The sequence below is a fragment of the Nelumbo nucifera genome, chromosome 8 (assembly GCF_055504915.1).
Source record: "Nelumbo nucifera cultivar China Antique chromosome 8, China Antique-T2T, whole genome shotgun sequence".
Classification (NCBI taxonomy): Eukaryota; Viridiplantae; Streptophyta; class Magnoliopsida; order Proteales; family Nelumbonaceae; genus Nelumbo; species Nelumbo nucifera.
This window is the reverse complement of record NC_142656.1, coordinates 18,997,645-19,010,680: the sequence shown is the minus strand read 5'-3', so window position 1 is coordinate 19,010,680 and position 13,036 is coordinate 18,997,645. Positions and strand designations below refer to the sequence as shown.

Below are 13,036 nucleotides of genomic sequence, written 5' to 3'. Positions count from 1 at the left end.
GTCTATCTTAGAAATTGGAATGATGTAATCAAGCCAATCAATATGATAGATATCTCTCTGTCTCTTTCTCCCTGTGGAACCACTCTCAACATTAAGAAATGAACTTCTGGGGCCGGGCAATTAAGGATTGTCCCAAACCAGAATTTATTCCCAAATCTATCGATCAAACCTAGCTCCAGCCTCCAGATATGAATATGATGGGTTGGTTAGGAGTGAAATTTAACCTCTTATCAAATTTATATTAAACCCATGCAAATCGCATGCGTTACCACGCTAACTAGTTTATTATAACAGACAATAATCTCGCCAGACTTTACGATCATAACTAGTGCATAGCAACTGAAATCGTCCATGCTCTTAGATCTAACCATGTCACTTGTTCTTCCCTTTCTTCTATGCCTTCCTCTATTCTTCTTCTACTTTTCCCTCGAGAAGAAGAGAAGAGTTGATAAAGAGCCTGCAGGAACAGGAACTGGGCTTCCTCTACCAGGCCCCCCTAAGCTTCTCTTCATTGGAAACTTTCACCAATTCACAACTTCATCTCTTCATCTCTTCATCGTGGGCTGCGCCATCTTTCTATGAGATATTGTCCGCTTCTACCCCTACAACTTGGCTCCAGACCAACAGTGATAGTTTCCTCAACAAGAATAGCAAGGGAGATCATGAAAACTTATGATCTCGAATTCGCCGGCAGACCATCCTTTGTTTGCCAGCAAAAAATGTCTTATGGAGGCCATGACATTGCTTTCGCGCCCTATGGTGAATACTGGAGGGAATTGAGGAAGATATGCATTACTGAGCTGTTTAGCACCAAGGGAGTGCAATCCTTTCGGTGCATACGAGAGGATGAGATTTTTCAATTGATCAAGTCGATTTCCGGCCCGTTAGCCGCTTCCTCCAGTACTCCTGTCAATTTGACAGATGTCGCGCTTACTCTTTCAAATAACATCGTCTGTCGGATTGCTTTCGGCAAGACATTCCAGCATGAAAGTTGCTATAAGTGTTCTTTTTCTCAACTCCTCAAGGAAGCTCAGGCCTTGTTCGTTAGCTTTGCTTTCGCTGATTATTTTCCTTCTCTAGGATGGGCTTTTGATATTCTGAGTGGACTATCTCGTAGACTCGAGAGGAACTTCCAAGGCTTGGATTTGTTTTACAGCCAAGTCATCGGGGAGCATCTTGATCCCAAGAGGCCCAAGCCTGAGAAAGAAAACATCACCGACATCTTGCTTCGAATGCACAAAGATCAATCAATCTCAGTTGACCTCAAGATGGAGCACATCAAGGGACTCATGGTATATATATACCTCTACAATTATTTTCTCATGATTAATAAAAGATGGATAAAGAGAAGAAACCTTTGAGCAACCTGAAACAATATATGAACATAGAAATTTAATGGAAATTGATGTAGGATGGATTGTGAACAATATTTCTTGGCAACATTTCTGTGTTAGCCATCCCAATCTCAGGGATGAAGCCATTTGTTTATATATCTCTTCTATGTTAATAATTTTTTTTTTCTTTTGTTACTCATCGACAAAAAAAGAAACAGTTTTTATATGGGATATGTTTATGGGGTTGAAAGATTGGAGAGGACTGGATTAGACTGTATTTTCAATCCAATCTAGAGTAGGTGATTTAGAGAAACGAAATCCTCTTCAGGAGAATATAATGAAAGAATTTTTTTGGTAATCTATCTAGTGAAAGAATGTGACTTGAAGAATTTGGCCATGGAACTTACCTAATTAGTTTTTCAATACGACTATGGCAATACATGTAGAAAAGGCTAACTACCATATCAGGTTTAATTGGAAACTTGTAAAATGATGAAAATAACCTTTGCTGTCCAGAAATACCAACATGTGTAAACAATTCAAAGAATTCCAATCTTGACTCCTTGGATCCTGCATCGCTTAGCTTATGTTCCTTGCTCTTCCATCACCAATGTTGCTGCTTATCAAAGTTCTCCTTTCATTCAATCTGTGCCTTTTGGATTAAAAAGAGCTTAGAAAGTTGGATGGTGTAGCTATTAATTTATTTTTTTCTTGAAAGGTCTGATTGGTCTTGGTTCTTGGATAGAAATCGATGTGTGACAGCATAATAACTACTTCTGTTTAGAGTTATGTTTATGGTTACATGCTGATAAGAAAATAGGGCTATAAGTTCTGCATTAAGATGGTAGTCATGGCTCTCTCTCTCTCTCTCATTCCAAATCACTTAAATCATCTCTTTTTCTAAAATTTCTTCTAATCTATCTGTTTCATCTAAATCTTCCTCCTAGAACATATCATAATCTATCTCTTATTAAGCCACGCTATAGTCCTTATATTTCCACATCTTTTTCCTTGCCAGCCCCACAATGCCCCTTCTTTTTGGAAACGTGGAATGTCTTGACTTTAGTTTCATTATACAAATATAATTACTACCTAATTTGTTTTTCTAATTCTCGTATTATATTGGTCATGAATTTAGGTAGTAGAGAAAGAAGGAAAGGGGATGAGAGGTTATTTAGAGAAACAAATTAGTAGAAAATTAGGTAGTAGTTTTGTTTGTACAAAGAAACTAAAGTCAAGATATGCCACGTTTCCAAAAAGAATGGGCATTATGGGAATGGCAAGGAAAAAGATAGAGAAATATAAGGAATGCAATGTGGCTTAATGAGAGATGAGCTATAAGATGTTGTAGGAAGAAGTTTTAGGTGGGAGAGAAAGATTTTAGGAAGATTTTTTAAGGTTTGAATTGTTGAGAGAAAGCATGATGTGTTCTAATAATAAGATAGACTTAACCCCTAGTGACTTAGCTTAATGGGTGGGCTTAGGCTGCATTTGACATTATATTCCTTATTTTAAGGACTTATCTCCTTAAAATAAGGAATGCCAAATGCAGATTTAGAAGGTAAAGGAAAGAGAGTTGAGGAGGAAGCTGGAAAGGGAATTGGAGAAGAGTTCACATCTCCTCCCCACAGCACATCCCCACCGTGTATTGGGAACATCTCCCGATGATAGTACTAGTCCCGATGGTGTCATCATTGAGAGATGTTCCCGCAGGGATGTGCTGTGCTGTGGGGCATTGTGGGCCAGCCTCTTGTGGGATAGAGATGTGATCTCATTGGAGAAAGGAGAGGAATGCTGACTTGGAGAAAGGAGGAGAGGGCTGCTGACATGGCTTATATATCACTATATAATATTAGATAGATTCTTATAGCTGAAGTGTCCAAGAATACTGGGACTCACACCGTGTAATTATATATTACAATTTCTTTAATTATTGAATAATAATCAATCAGGGAATTTAAATCCATTCAGAGTTTTGACATTTTACTTCCGAGACAGTCAAATACTAAGTCCACACTCAGCCTACTTGCACATTGCACTTACATGTTTACACGATCTTCATGTTTCTTCTATTATTTTCTCATCAACAGAATATTTTTATAGCTGGAACGGACACAAACTCTGCAGCTGTGGTTTGGGCAATGACGGAACTGGCTAAGAAGCCAATAGTGATGAAGAAAGCACAGGATGAACTAAGAGGTCTTATCGGAGATAAAGGGTACGTAGATGAAGATGATCTTAACCAACTTCATTACCTGAAATGTGTGGTGAAGGAGACACTGAGATTGCACCCTCCTACTCCTTTGTTGGTTCCACACGAAACTAGAAACCATTGTAGAATTGATGGGTACGATATTTATCCCAAAACCCAGGTTATTGTGAATGGTTGGGCAATTGGAATGGATCCCGAAATATGGAAGAACCCAGAAGATCTAGTTTATACCAGAAAGGTTCATGGAAAGGTTCATGGATGGAAACATTGATTTTAAAGGTCAACATTTTGAGTTTATACCGTTGGAAGCAGGTAGAAGAATATGCCCTGGAATGCATCTCGGAGTTACTATTGTGGAGCTTACCCTTGCAAATCTTCTCTACTCATTTAACTGGGAACTTCCTGACGGGATGAAGAAGGAAGATATCGACATGGATGAACTACCGGGTATTTCAGTTCATAAGAAAAATCCTCTTCGTCTTTTGGCCATTAGTTATATATATGGTGGTGTCGTCCAACTTGTAGAGGTAGTGTTGGTGGAAAGTATAGATTTCCCCAAAATGTTTTATATGAAAAAAATATGATATGGGTATCCATGCTTGATATAAAAGCAATCTATCATATGGTTTGTATTGTAACAATTATATGAACATTGGATGTGCTTACCATTCACATTTTTCTCTTCTATGTTTGTTTACTTCTCATTAGTATTATTTTCTTATGGTAATGAAGAGACGATGATATTAAAATAGAAAGGAACGACATAGATGGGCTGGAGCCAAAGCCCGGCCCAAGCCCCGGGCAACATGGGAAGCTAGCTCATGGACCATGGCATTGTTAATTACATGTACAACGGGGAGTATGGTTTTTTATGCTCCATCCCAAGAGAAAAACAAAGAACCGTTAATTTGATAAAGTTGCCTCTTTCTTTCTTTATTTGTTTGTACTATGTAATGGTCTTATCTCCGAGTAAAGCTCTTTCTCATCTTTACTTGTATCCAATATTTATTTGTACTATGTAATGATCTGACTCTACGACCAGTCTTAGTCCTGTGAAACACCAAACCTTACCCACAAAGATTGATAATCTATTTTTTTTTTCAACCTTTCCTATTGCAGCAGAATACAACACTTCTAAGCTACAAATTTAAGAAATAAAAGAGGGGAAAAAACTGTTGTGAAATGCAAACCATATTTGCTCAGGATGAAGCCTGCAGACTCTCGTCATGGAATCTCTTGTGTTGTTTTAAAATTTAATGCATCAAGTTTGCTTTAAACCTCAGAATCTCTTCTGCCATAATTGAAGGTGATGCTGAAGTTCTTCTTAGCTTCCTAATATCTCAGTTGCCTACACTGAGGTCTTGTAATTAGGTTGCATACCAGGGGTGAACCTGCTATAAGAAAAACTGAAACAAACCGACGAGATCGAACTAAAAATTCTGATTAATTAAATCAGTTAGTTTGGTATTTTAAAAAAATCAAAGGTATCAGTTTGATTTTGATTAACCTATAAAAAACCAGGGGTTAATCAAATCGATTGGTATACATATATTATATGTATATTATATATTTTATATTTTATATTTTCTATATGTTATAAATTAATAAATATGCATTGTGATTGGGTTTTGGAGGTTTAACAACTTAGGTTGGATTAGGATGATTGAAACCTAACTTAGATTGGCATCGATCTACAGTCAGGATTCATTCCACCTGTAAGATTTTCAAGGGTGGACTGAATGGTAAAAACCCCTTAAGTTAATGAGTTAGACTTCAGTCAATGCAAAGTCTGTTCAATTCAAACAGTCTTTACAGCCTTGCAATGAAAATATCTCTGTACTTATGTGATTTATTTCATGGGGACATATTCTCGTTGCTGCGAGGTTACAAAAGGCTATTGGAACAATTTGAGCATCTCAGTTTGCACCGACTGAAGCGAACTCTAAATTAATGGCTTATATGGGCTTTAATTAGCCCATTAGCCTCTTTCAAAGGTGTGCATGATCCCAACGCCAACCCAATTCATTAGGTTTTTAATGGGCCTTCAAAGATATGCATGATAACATCTTGTTGCATTTTATTATAAATTACACTTTCAGCATTTCTGAATCTACCATAAGAGAGTTGTCCTCATTAATGATCTTGATGAAGATGCTATCTATCCCATCTTATGCCTATTGTTCTTATAAGTTTCTTTTTTTTCGTGCATTTTTTGTTTTTATGTTGCTTTAGTCCAGTTATTATCTCTAAGTTGCTCATTTGAATGTTGTCCTTTGTTATTAGTAGATGGCATATAATGTAAATGGATTAAAGACTCAGTACTGCACCATTTCTTGATGACTGCTTATATCGCACTTATTTCTTCAAAACTTGCACTATATTTGTTTGTTTATAACTACAATTTGCATTCTCCTTGCTGATATAATGTTTGTACTTTTAGTTTCATTAGACTAGTAAATGTGTGCATGCGTTGCACATGGTAATTTAAGATAATAATAAGTGTAATAACAATAATAATATAAGAGATATGTCAAGATTCTTCCTTTTTTTTAAAAAAAATTTGTTCCATGATCTTTTATATTTTTATGTAAAATTTAAAATTTTTACTCCATTTCATTGTCAAAAATATATTTTTTATATAATGTGATGAATGTACAATATTAAGGATGTCTCTTAATTTTTCTATAATCTTTTTTTTTTGTTTTTATAACTATTTGTATTTCTATCTATTTTTAATTTTTTAAATTTAATTACGACATCATTGGTTAATCTAGACTATTGAATTCATGAACCTTTCCTTGGATGGAAAACATTTTCCTTTTCAAGACGATTTTACTTCTTGTATTTTCATTTCCTTCATCAATTAAAATAATCCTTATTTATCACACTTATTTTCTTTAATATGTTAGCTATATAATATTAGACTTGTACCAATTTTTTTTTTTTTTTTGTATTTCTATATTTTTAAAATATTTGTATTCAATTATAACATCATGGGTTCACCCATTTGACTTGGACAATTAACCAATTTGATTTTAGATTTTGTATTTTATTACATCATTAATAAAAGTAATTCTTATTATTTAGCCAATCTCCTATCTCCATTCAGCTTCACTACCCAATGCAAGGATCCCTTCATTTTATTTCTCAGAAATAAAATATATACAAACCGCTGGCTCCACGTAAAACAAGAAACCACTGTAAAATTGAGCATGGGTAAGATATTTACCCTAAAACTCAGGTTATTGTGAATGGTTAGGCTATTGGAATGAATCTCGAAATGTGGAACATAAGCTAGAGTTTATACCAGAAAGGTTCATGGATGGTTCTATTGATTTTAAGGGTTTACATTTTGAATTTATACCATTTGCCTTTTGTCCAGTGGTTATTTATGATGAATTAGGATGGGAAATTCATCAAATGATCATAGCTAAACTTGTTGTTGTTGCTGTTGTTTATCATGGGGTTGAACTTGTACTAATTAACAAGTGTGTTGCATCAATATTTTAGATGCAAAATAAACTCATTATTTTGAACCTTCATGATAAAAGAACATTTCATCTAATCGGGGGTGTTTTTAGTAAATAAAATTAATTTGAAACTCTCCTCTTTCCATTTACCTCCAATTTATTCTATATTTTCTAACAAAATCTTTTCCATAAGCTCCATTTGGTTTGGGAAAAAGTACTGAGAAACATGGAATATTCTAATTAAAAATAATCGTGGGATGTAATTACTTCCCAAAATCTAGGATACGGCCAGGATCGCATCAAAATGATGTGACCCCAGTGATGAGAAAGGAAATTTGAGAGAAAATATTTTTGTCACAGCTCAAACCATCAACATCTCTAAGCTCTCTTCATCGATCTAAGTTTGAAATCTCAAATTTGAGTTTTGTTTTATTGGGTCATATAATTAATCTCTGAGTTCAGCTTCTTCTTGTTAATTTCCAGTGTTAATGGTGGCTTAATTCATTATGACTTTGGAGAACTTAAATCATTGAATGGTGGGTGTGGTTTAACACTCGAGAACCAGTGTTAAACCAAATCATTGAACTTAGCAATCGTTGTTGCCATCTACATACCTCTTTTCAAGGTTTTTAGAACTGGGTCTAGTTCTCGAGTCAAACAGTCTGATCGTTTATATATTGATGTGTCGAGAAAGAGACATCTAGTTCTCGGCTAATTTATCCGATTTGATGTTCAAATCGGATAAATTAGCCGTTCTAATAAAATAAATAAATAAATAAAATCAGATAAACCATTGAATGATACGAACGATTCATCTACTCGCATCAACGGTTTAATGATCAAATCAACAGTTTTGGGAAAAATAACAGTTCTGAGATAAAACGGACCTGACTGATTTAGGGGAAGCAAAAATGGTGAGAAAGAGACTATCTGTCTTCTTTTATATAAATTTAGAGCTGCAGGCGGTGTAGATTCATATTAGCTCACAACCGAACAGGTCTGATTGATGTGTAACAGCTTTTAACAAATTTATTGCATATGTATCTCTATTGAGGCATGTAACTTATCCACTTGCCTTCTAGCATGTGTAAATATATTGATGTGTCGAGGCCACTTGTCATATATATTCGTAACAAGACCACTTGTTTATTACAAATAGACTAATCTAAAGCAGATCACCTGTACATTATTTACTTACCAGGTTTTTGTGTTTGGAATGGATTTGCAAATTCGTTGACGAACTGTTTGTAATAGCCAAAATAAAATGTTTGTAATGTAATAGCCAATCTGTTTTTCTTTTATATGGGCAAACGACTTTTTACTTTTACAAACAAATCAAACAAGGAGAAAAGAATATCCCCGTTACTTTTCCTTACATAATCAAACTGTTAGGATTGAATTCTGAATTACCGATTAAGTAGTATGGCAAACAAGAAAATAATTGGAAAATATGTGAATTATAAAATAAATAATAAGAGTCAAAGAAAAGGTAAAGATGGCACCAGATTTAAGTGGTTCGGTCAAAGAGAACTACATCCACGGGAGAGGAAAGAAAAATTGTTTATTCATATCCTTCATGAGAGTATTACAAACTGACCATCTTACAAGTGCCGAAATGCTTATAATAAAGCCGAAATGCCTATAACTAACCACTTACCACTGTTTGGACTGGATATGGCTTCATCATAAGTGGTCGGATTGGTAGTGCTATCTACCTCACAAGTGACAGTTAATGCATAAAACACACAATCATCAAATATGCTTGGTGGTCTTATTTGTCGCATCAGTCTATCTTTGGCAATAGTGTGGGACTCCTGACTGGGCTAAACATCATCCGATGTGACCGGCTCATTTGAAATAGACTGAGAAGGCTGTGAAGATGGACTGAGCTCCACCTCCACCGGCATCCGGTCATCCTGTGATGTACCTGAATCAACAGCAACAAAATCCTCATTCCTTGGAGATAACATGTGTGATTCATCAAATATAACATCACGGCTAATAATAATTTTCTTACTCAAAGGGAAATACAACTTGTAACCCTTTACACCGGAGCCATAGCCCACAAAGATACATTTCTTGGCTCTAGGTTCTAATTTTCTATCGTTAACATGAGTATAAGCAGGGCAACAAAAAATTCTTAAAGATGAATAGTCAGCAGGGGTACCTGACCAAATCTTAAATGGAGTCTTAGCCTCGAGAGCTGAATGCGGAGATCGGTTCACCAAATAGGCTGCCGTGGAAACTGCCTCGGCCCAAAAGGACTTATCCAAACTTGCAATAGACAACATGCAACAAGCCCTTTCCAAAAGTGTGCGGTTCATCCGCTCTGCCACATCGTTCTGTTATGGTCGACCAACACAGGTGCGGTGTCTAACGATACCTTCCTTCAAACAATAATTTGTAAAGTCAGACTCACAAAACTCGAGCTCATTATTAGTCCTCAACCTTTTAATCTGCTTCCTTATCTACTTCTCGATCACAGTTTTTCACTGCAAGAAGACTTCAAACACATCATTTTTATTTTTGAGAAAATACACTCATACCTTTCTGGAGAAATCATTGATGAATGTTAGAAGATAATTTGCTCCACCCTTCGAAGAAACACGAGAAGGGCCCCATAAATTTGAATGGATGTAATCAAGTGTACCTTTGGTCCTATGTATCCCTTTGGCAAAGCTAACAGTTTTGTGTTTACCAAACACAATGTTCACAGAATTCAAGAGTACCTGTGACATGCCCACAAAGCAAACCCCGCTTGCTCAAATAAATCATCCCTTTCTCGCTCATATGTCCGAGCCTCATATGCCACATCTTTGTAAGATCTTCCTCGGACATGGATGACGAGACCAAAGCAGAAGATTCTATCACAATACTTCCGTGCAATACATATAATCTACCAACCTTGTTAGCTTTCATAACTACCAAAGCACCTTTAATTACCTTAAGAACTCCACCTTCAGCTGAATATCTACAACCCCTGGAGTCGAGTGTACCCAAAGAAATCAGGTTCTTCTTCAGATCAGGAACATGTCGGACTTCATTTAATGTCCTCACAATACCATCATGCATACGCACCCGGACGGTCCCTTTACCGACAACCTTGCAAGCTGCGTTGTTGCCCATCAAAACAACTTCACCATCAAAATTCTCATATGTGGAGAATGCACTTTTGTCGGGACACATGTGGTAAGAACATCATGAATTCATAATCCACTCTGAACCCTTTCTTGCAACTACATCTACAATTAGCAGAAGATCATTCTCTAACTCATCCGCCGCAACACTTGCTTCGGCTTGAGGATCTTTCTTTGTGTCACCACTTGCCTGATGTTTCTACTTATTTTGCAACTTGAAACATTCAGCCTTAGCATGACCTTTCCTTTTGCAGTAGTTGCAAGTCAAATTACGATGCTTTGACTTAGACCGACCCTTTGACTTACTGCTGCCACTTCTTTCAGATGACCTGCCATGAACAATGAGACCCTCGGCTGTAGAGTTACTTGGGTTATTGGTCAGTTGATTATCAATCAGTTCGCGTTGTAACAATGCATCCTTTACATCTTCAACTGTAATCTCCTCACGCCCATACAATAAGGTCTCTCTAAAATGCTTATATGATGCGAGTAAAGAACATAAAAGAGTGATAGCTAGATCTTCATCATCAATTACAACATCAATATTTTGTAGATCCATGACAATCGAGAAGAACTCATCAAAGTGGGTTTTAATCGAGTTACCTTCCCGAAGACGAAGGTCCTTAAGTCTGCTTTTCCACAGAATCTGATTGGTCACGCTCTTTGTCATATAGAGTGACTCCAACTTGAGCCACAATTTTGCTGTAGAGGTTTCTTTAGCAACTTCACAAAGAACCCCGTTCGATAAGCACAAATTAATAACTGACATGGCTTTCATATCAATCTCCTCCCACTTTTCATCGGACATGGATTCAGGCTTTTTCTTTTGCCCCACCAAGGCTTTCTCCAAGCCGTTCTGAATCAAAATCACTCTCATCTTGAGCTTCCATAGACCAAAATTCACAGATTTATCAAATTTCTCAATGTCAAACTTCATTGATGCCATTAGTAACAAAATTAATTGGTAAATAATCCTAAAAAACAATGCTCTGATACCAGCTATTAGGATTGAATTCTGAATTACCGATTAAGTAGTATGGCAAACAAGAAAATAATTGGGAAATATGTGAATTATAAAACAAATAATAAGAGCAAAAGGAAAGGTAAAGATGGCACCAGATTTACGTGGTTCGGTCAAAGAGACCTACATCCATGGGAGAAGAAAGAAAACTTGTTTATTCATATCCTTGATGAGACTATTACAAATTGACCACCTTACAAGTGCCGAAATGCTTATAACAAAGCCTTGATGCACTCCATAGCATAGATGACTACAGATCTTGCTGGAAGATGGCGATGGAATTCTCTCAATCTCTTAAGCTTTCTAATGCTCTCTCTCCATGTACCTACTACCCCCGGGAGGCACCATTTTTATAGAAGAAAATAGGGAACATGGTCCCTAAAATTCTGGCGATATAAATGGAGGGGCAGAAGTGGAGGAGGCAAAAAATAAATGCAGCAGTTTTTGGTAGAATCGAAATGGTAGAACAGTCAGTAATTGTGGCTGTTGAAATCTCAGCAGCCACACCAAACGACATCATTTATTGTGACTGTTGAATTGCGCAGCCACACCAAACTGCGCAGCCACACCAAACGTCAACACAAACAAAGAAAATTAAAAAATCATGCTTTCTCATCCCATCCCATTCAAATCTTCCCACAATAAATTCCATGTCTTTAGTGAATACCTGCTTTTGGAATCAGTAAGTTCACATGGTAGTCTCATTTCGATTACCCTCACCATAAAGCACTCTCAATGGTAATGCCCCCACCTTGATGGTAAGATTGGCTATGAAAGCTCTATATCTGATTTCTATGTGGGCATCGGATCAGCAGCTCCTAATCACCTTCACTCTTGTCTTGAAACCATTGTCCATTTTGATTTTCAACATCCCCTGATTTGGTCCACTCCGCCATAATGTAAGTGGTTGGATACCCTGAGCTGAGGTGTTATGTCCTCAATGTCCTAATTATCATCATCTAATCCTTGTCCTAATTATATGATGTATTGCCTATCATTTTCAAAACGTTGTTGATCTGAACAGTCGGACCATTTGGCTTAGGAATCATTCAGGCAATAAATTCTATTGCCTATCATTTCCATGCATCCTGTTCGATCGATCTAATGCCATATCCATTGTTAAAATTATGAGAAGATGATACATCACTTCTAAGATAGACCTTAGCATATTCTTCCCTATGAGCATGAAAAGACAACCCAAGATCTATGGCCAAATGGCCAACTGAGTTTGGTAAACGTTTGAATGCAATGTAATACTAACCCTCCTTTATCAATGCTTGGAGTCAATATAAAGACGTTCACATCTGAAAGTTGTCCTTAAATTCCTACCTTGAAACAAAAAAAAATAATAATAATAACTGTTGAAATCATTGACGTGGGCGAAGAGCAAGGAGAAAGAACAAAAAAACGAGTAGGGAATGGTGATTTTGATGGTGGATAACAAATAAAAAGGCCACACCTCCCATATGCTTTGAAAATTTTCGGTATGGGATGATAGGACTTTAACATATTTCAACACAAAGAGTCATATTCAGCTACGTTTTCTTCGGTTGATGACAACTCAAAGAGTCGTATTTCAACACAATAAGCAATAACTAGCTTCTTATCTCTTATCGCTTGTAACAAATTAGAATCTCATATATTATCTCAACCACATTTAAATTTTTCATAAAATACGAGACATAGTCATGAACGCATGGGACTTAACCCACCCTGCTATATATTTATACATCTTTCTCTCTAAAAGGATCTTTCATGGTATCAAAGCCCGTCCGTGGCTCTATCAATTCTCAGTGCAGCACAATCAATTTAGGTCTTCCTAATATCTTCATTTTGATAAAACATATAATAGTTAAGAAATT

At 36.4% G+C, this 13,036-nt stretch overlaps 1 long non-coding RNA gene and 1 pseudogene across 2 annotated transcripts; one reads left to right on the top strand and one right to left on the bottom strand.

Annotated features, from left to right (window-relative positions):
* The first annotated feature begins 367 nt into the window (after nt 1–367).
* LOC104589069 (strychnine-11-hydroxylase pseudogene) lies at nt 368–7,056 on the top strand (annotated as a pseudogene).
* Nucleotides 7,057–8,557: 1,501 nt separating this feature from the next.
* On the bottom strand, nt 8,558–12,694 carry LOC148789689 (uncharacterized). 2 transcript variants are annotated; one of them, XR_016079258.1, is made up of 3 exons: nt 10,757–12,306; nt 9,184–10,482; nt 8,558–8,943 (listed from the first exon to the last, which is right to left on the bottom strand). It is a non-coding gene; the product is annotated as an uncharacterized LOC148789689 (long non-coding RNA). The 2 variants fall into 2 exon arrangements; XR_016079257.1 differs by having other exon boundaries at nt 9,184–12,694.
* Nucleotides 12,695–13,036: the final 342 nt, after the last annotated feature.